Raw genomic sequence first — 6634 nt, 5'->3', positions numbered from 1 at the left:
CAAACATGCATGTACCATGCACGCCACTTCTAGCAATGAAATCACACATGAAAATCGATACCTGCAAGTAATCTCACTGCAGTTTCTTGATCCTGCTCTTCCTTGCTTGATATTTTCTTCCCTTTTCCTTATTTATCCTTTCTTTTCTTTCCTTGATCCAATTTTATAACTCTCCAAGAATTCTCTAAGTATCGAAGAGTGTGTGAGAGAGAGTAGAGAGAGAGAGCTCCAAAAGTGAATTGACATTAAGGCACCAACTAATTCTCAGAAGGATTTTTATTAATGAGGCCTCTATTTTCTTCAATTTCCCATTATTTTGCTTCATTTTCCTCTTCACATGCAACCTGTGACCTTTCACCTTCTTTTATTTAATTTTCATTCTTTTCATAAATAAAATTCCTATTAATGCCTCATGCCTTTCCAAATCCTTTTCCATTTACTTTTCCAATTTCCTTATGCGTAATAAACCAAATGAAGAACCACACTAGGATGGTTTTCCCAACATTTAGCTTGGAATAAATGTCCCATGACCTTGGTTATTATTTTTTCTTTATTAACTTTATTTACATGGAATTTCGACGAGGGTTTTTATAGAACCCTCCCCCTTTGAAGAACACCGTCCTTGGTGTTCAATGACACCTACAACCAACAATACTTCTAAAAGAAAAACATACTTCCCATGGAGATTTGTAAGTTAAATTGATGTAGTATTTAAAATAATCAACCTACTGGGAAGCAAACCAACATGACAACATAGCAACATCACAACCATAACGATATGAAATCCATATTGCTTACTGGAGCCTTATAACATAACTCATGGTAGTATTTACATCCATATACATATGTACATACACCAAAACATCACACCAAAACATATGGCAAAAACATTCGCTCAACGGTCCGCGAATAGAGAAGGATACATATCCTCAATCGAATCCACCATCTCCCATGTAGCTTCATCGGGCCCAAAGTGATTCCATTGCACGTTAACTTGCTTGATTGTTCGGTTCTAGAGCATGAGAATATTTATTTGCAATATACATTGATGTTCGGCTAGAATTATCCATTTGGCTCCACCTGCAATACAGACTAGTCAATCACATGACCAACATATTTAACATACTTCTTAAGCAATGACACATGAAAAACATCATGGAATTTCATTTTCAGAGGTAGTGAAATTTTACAGGCTACTGGTCCAATCCATTCAAAAATATTGAAAGGTCCACTAAGCCAAGGTTCCAACTTAGCACATGATCCAATCCTCAAGGAGCTATTCTTTAGCTTGACGTGTAAGTACACATGTTCCCCAACCTAAAAATCCTTAAACAACATGTTTTGATCTGCATAAATTTTCTATCTATCCTATTCTTCCTTTAGATTCTTCTTGATCACCTACATTTCATGTTCCATCTCTACCAACATATCTAGTCCAATCAACAACCTGTTAATTGGATCACTCCAATTGATGGGAGTATTACAACTCTACTCATAGAATGTGTCAAATGGAATCATCCTCAGTGACTCTCGATAACCATTATTATAAGATAACTCAACCATTGGAAGGTACTCCTCCCATATCCTCTACTGATGCATCACATATATCCTTAATATGTCCTCGAATATCCTATTGACCCTCTCTGTCTGTCCATCTATCTACAGATGATAAGTCTTACTGAAGGCCAACTCTATCCCCAAACCTATAGACAACTTCTTCTAAAACTTGGAAGGGAACTTTGCATCCTTATCTGACACAATATTCCTTGGAACACCATGCAGCCTCACAACATCTCTAATGAATTCCTATGCCACATCACTAGATGTATACGTAGATTTTACTTGAATGAAGTCCACTACCTTTGTCAATCTGTCTACCACAACCATGATGGAATCATTTTTTCTAGATGTCCTTGGAAAACCTATGATGAAATCCATGGAAATGACCTCCCACTTCTAGTATGAAATTAGAATTAGCTATAATAGTCCACCTTGATTCTTACATTCTTCTTTCACTCGCTGACAGTCAAAACATCTAGCCACAAAGGCTACCATGTCCTTCTTCGGATTTGGCCAATAATAAAACTTATTCACTGATGTCATTTTATTCTGGTATCGTGGGCGACTTGAATATAGTTTTGCATGAAACTCTAGCAAGATAGTATTCTTGACCTCATTTTTGTCTAGCACATATATCCTATCCCTAAATCTGATCAAACCATCTACTATAAGATGATAGTCCACACCTTTCTCACCTGTACCCTGTTTTAACATGTGCATAAGCTCCATGTACCTGCCATCCTACTATCTTTCTTGTAAGATGCGATCCTGTAAGTCTGTCCTATAAGAAATCATATATGTTATGTGATTCACATCTATCCTGCTACTAAGTGCAGTTACAACACTTTTCTCTTTCCCCTTGTTGTACCTGATCTCAAAGTCAAACTCATTGATCGTGGCCAACCATCTAGATTTCCTAGAATTTAGTTTCATTTGGTCAAACAAGTATCTCAATCCACTGTGATCGCTCATCAATAAGAACCTCCGGCCAAGAATATAGTGTCTTCACATCTTCAATGCATGGATGATCACTTCCAAATCAAGATCATATGTCATATAATTATGCTCATGCTCATTCCATTTTCGTGACTCATAGCATACTACCTGTTGTTCCTACATAAGGACTCCACCAAGTCCTCTCTTGCAAGCATATGTATATACCACAAACTCTTTATCTGGATTTGCAATATTTAACACTAGAGCATTTCTCAACAGTTGCTTCAATTGCTCAAAAATGGTTGTGCATTCCTATGTCAATTCAAATTTCTTACCTTGCCTCTACAGTGATGTAATAGGATATGCAATGCAAGAGAGGTTCTTTATGAACCTCCTATAGTAACCTAATAACCCCATGAATGATCTTACCTCATCCACATTTCTAGGAGCTTCCCACTCCATGATAGACCTTATCTTCTCTTGATTCACTACTATGCCTTCCTTGGAAATAACATGTCCCAGGTAATGTAGCTCTGTCTGAAAGAGACTAAATTTACTGATCTTCACATATAACTGAATCTCTCTCTACAATCTCAAAGCTTCCGCTAAGTGCTTGACATGATCTTCCTCATTTTTAGAATATATCAAGATGTCATCAATGAATACAATAACAAACTTATCTAGATAAGGACACAACACACTACTCATCAAGAAAATGAAAGTAGTTGGAGCATTAGTCAAACCAAATTGAACTACAATAAACTCATAATGCCCATACCTAGTCAAGAAAGTTTTCTTATAGATTTCCTCTTCCTTGATGCGTACTTGATGGTATCTTGTTCTCGGATCAATCTTCAAGAAAACTAGTGTTCCCTTCAAATAATTAAAGAAGTTATCAATCATCGGAAATGTATACCTGTTCCTGATAGTCACCTTGTTCAAATGCTTGTAATCAATGCATAGCCTGAGAGTCCCATCCTTCTTCTTCACAAACAATACCGGTGCAACCCACAGTGATACACTTGGCCCAATGTATCCTTTGTCAAGCATTTCCTTCAACTGTAACTTCAGTTCTACTAATTCTAGAGTGTTCATCATGTATGGTGCCTTTGATTTTGGTGTTTCCCTTGGTATCAACTCAATGGAAAATTCCACTTCTCTATGAGGTGGAAACTTCAAAATATCTATTGGAAACACATCTTGAAACTGCTACAAGATCGAGTATCTATTCATAACTTTTGCATCCTCAACATCCTTACCTCTATCACTAGAAATATGCATTGCAAATACCACACACCCTTTTCTGTGACTGTGCTTTGCCTGCATGTATTTCACCCTACAAGACTCTTTGTTCTCCATTGTCATCCAAATACTCAATGGCTTTGTCATAACAATCCACTTTGGTCCTATGAATATATAACTAGTTCATAACTAAAAGCATACTATATGATCCCAATGGAGGTACATTCAAATGTGTTGAGGTAGGAATACCATCGAGCCTAAAATCACAAACTCTTACCTAATGATGCACTCTCTTCTTTTTACTTGTAGCCAAATGCAATAACCGAGATTCTGCATGCACTTCTTTATTCAAGCCACACTTATCCACCAGGTTGAGACTAACATAACTATAATTAGATATAGGGTTAATTAAAATAGAAAAAAATCAACCACAAACCTTACCTTCCATCTCAATAATGGATGTCTGATAATTTGCTTGCTTGTTATCCAATGTTGCATAGATATGAGTAACAATCTAGTAAAGATACTCACCAGTTTGTGCCTCCTGTGCACCGTAGATCTGAGGCCTAACATCCTGATACTATGGACAATCTCTTTAGATTTTCCTTTCCACATATCTAACACTACAACGGTCCCATACCATCACCTATATTATGTTTCCCTCCAGGTTGTGACCCATGTCCCTATCTGACTATGTTGAACTTCTTATTAGGTGCAACATTTTCTTTCTCACCTGTATTCTGAGTCCTTGTTCTTTTAAAATGCCATTTACCTTTATCTTTATCTTTCCCTTTACAACCTTATTGTGATTCTATCTTATGCTTTGACTGTTCATAACAATGTTTCAATTTCCCAATAACTTTTTCGAGAAACTGAGGCTCACCATACTCAATTGAATCTCTAAATCATGATTGAAATCCACTAACAAATCTTAGAACTTTGGCCTTATCATCGTTAAGATGATATACATACATCAATAACTCCAGGAACTTGGTCATATACTCCTAATCTGTCATCAATCCCATCTTTAGTTCATAAAATTCCTTGGCTTTGTTGTCGTAGTAAAGTTATGACATGTATTTCTTGTGAAAAAGTCTCTTGAATTCATTCCAACTCATCTCTTTTATCCTGACATCTCTAACCTGCTTCACATCTTCCCACTAGATGTTTTCTTTACCTTTGAGGCTGAAGATAGCTACTCTCACCTTCATATTCTTGGTGTATTCATGCAACTCAAAGAATTTATTCATTCCAAGTAGCCATGCTTCTGCATCCTATGGCTTATCCAAATATCCATCAAAGGTATGTGGCTTAGATTTATTGAATTCGTCTAGAAAATATCCCCTGTCACTCCTCTTGTAAGGATGATCACAATAGTTCCTGTCAGAACTAGAACTAGAACAGAACTTGTGTCAATCACCTCTCCTATAAGGATTATCCAAGAGCCTTCCATCTCAGATCAGGTCATCCATAAATGACCTATGCCCACCATAATATCTAGTGCCATATGCCCCACTATTCCTATCCTCCTGCCCATGATTAATCCTAAGCAGTCCCTGTCTCTGTAATTCTAACAAACTATGAAGGATTAATGCATTGACTTCTGCATGTTTCTCCTGTGTTTGCATGATTATGTCATTGTCTACCTTGCAACTTCTTCTTTCATCCTTCAAACTTCTCAATGTGTCTGTTAAGTTAGAAGAGTGTCCAACACCACATTGCCCATCTAATCCATAGAGAGAATCTCATGGACTATATTTTACCATCTTTCTAGTAATCTTTGATCTTCTTCCTACAAGTATACCATGTCATCTTAAACCAAAACATAACATAATCAAAATACCTCGGTATAGTTCAAGGGATGATATCTCATCTACAAGATCAATTGGATTATCACAATACATGTATAATCATAATCATATTAATACATAAACATCATTTCAACCATCATCCATTTACCATGCATAACCATACCAACCAAATGCCATTATCTCATGCATGAAAAATATAATAATGTCAATGTATGCATAAAAACATATAAGCACTAACATGCATAACCAACGTATGACCAACTCACATCCAACAACAACACCACCAACTTTCACATGGTGACACAAATGTAACCATGACCAACACCATGCATACACAACATCCACATATACCACAAGAATGAAGAATCAAATATGAAATTGATATGTATGCATGTCCAAAGCACACCACCCATCCAGTCCAAAGGGTGAACCATGTTATGATACTACTCTGTAACACCCTCCTCCAACATTTACCCAAGTTAACTAGTCTGCTGGGGTAAAGATGTGGTGAGAGGCTAATATGAAGTGATTTAAATCCCCAAGTATAGTTAAGGAAGTGGAAGTGACAAAAAAAAATACATTTTGACCTTCCACACATGCTATAGAACCTTCAAGAACCAAATAACCCTTCCAGTTGACCAACCCCTGAGACAACATAACAATTCACTGATATAGACCCTTAGCCACACCCATGAAAATCCATGCATGCGAATGAGGTCTTCTCGTCACTCCCACAATAAGGCATGCCATTGATTGTGGACTTTTTCATCCAATTCTCAGCTAGTGACCCTGTATTTTATGCCTCTTTTTTGGGGCCAGGGCTCAGGTCACTACCGAAAAATTCATGAAACTTTTAGAAATGATAAATAACAATGGAATAAGGCTACTAAAACAATCATTGGTATAAGTACTTGATCTGGCCCTTACTATCCATGATAGGAATTTCGTTAAACATGTCACAAATATGTAATCTATATGTCATAACAAAATATTTGATCATAGGGGTCTCGTACTTATCTGATATTCATAAAGAAGCATTGTTTCCTTATCACAATAGCTGCATTATCATATATTAGGTCATATAT

This window comes from Pinus tabuliformis, chromosome J, assembly GCF_031772625.1.
Source record: "Pinus tabuliformis cultivar Carrire ecotype Pingquan chromosome J, CPIR1, whole genome shotgun sequence".
Classification (NCBI taxonomy): Eukaryota; Viridiplantae; Streptophyta; class Pinopsida; order Pinales; family Pinaceae; genus Pinus; species Pinus tabuliformis.
Note: the sequence above shows the minus strand (reverse complement) of the source record.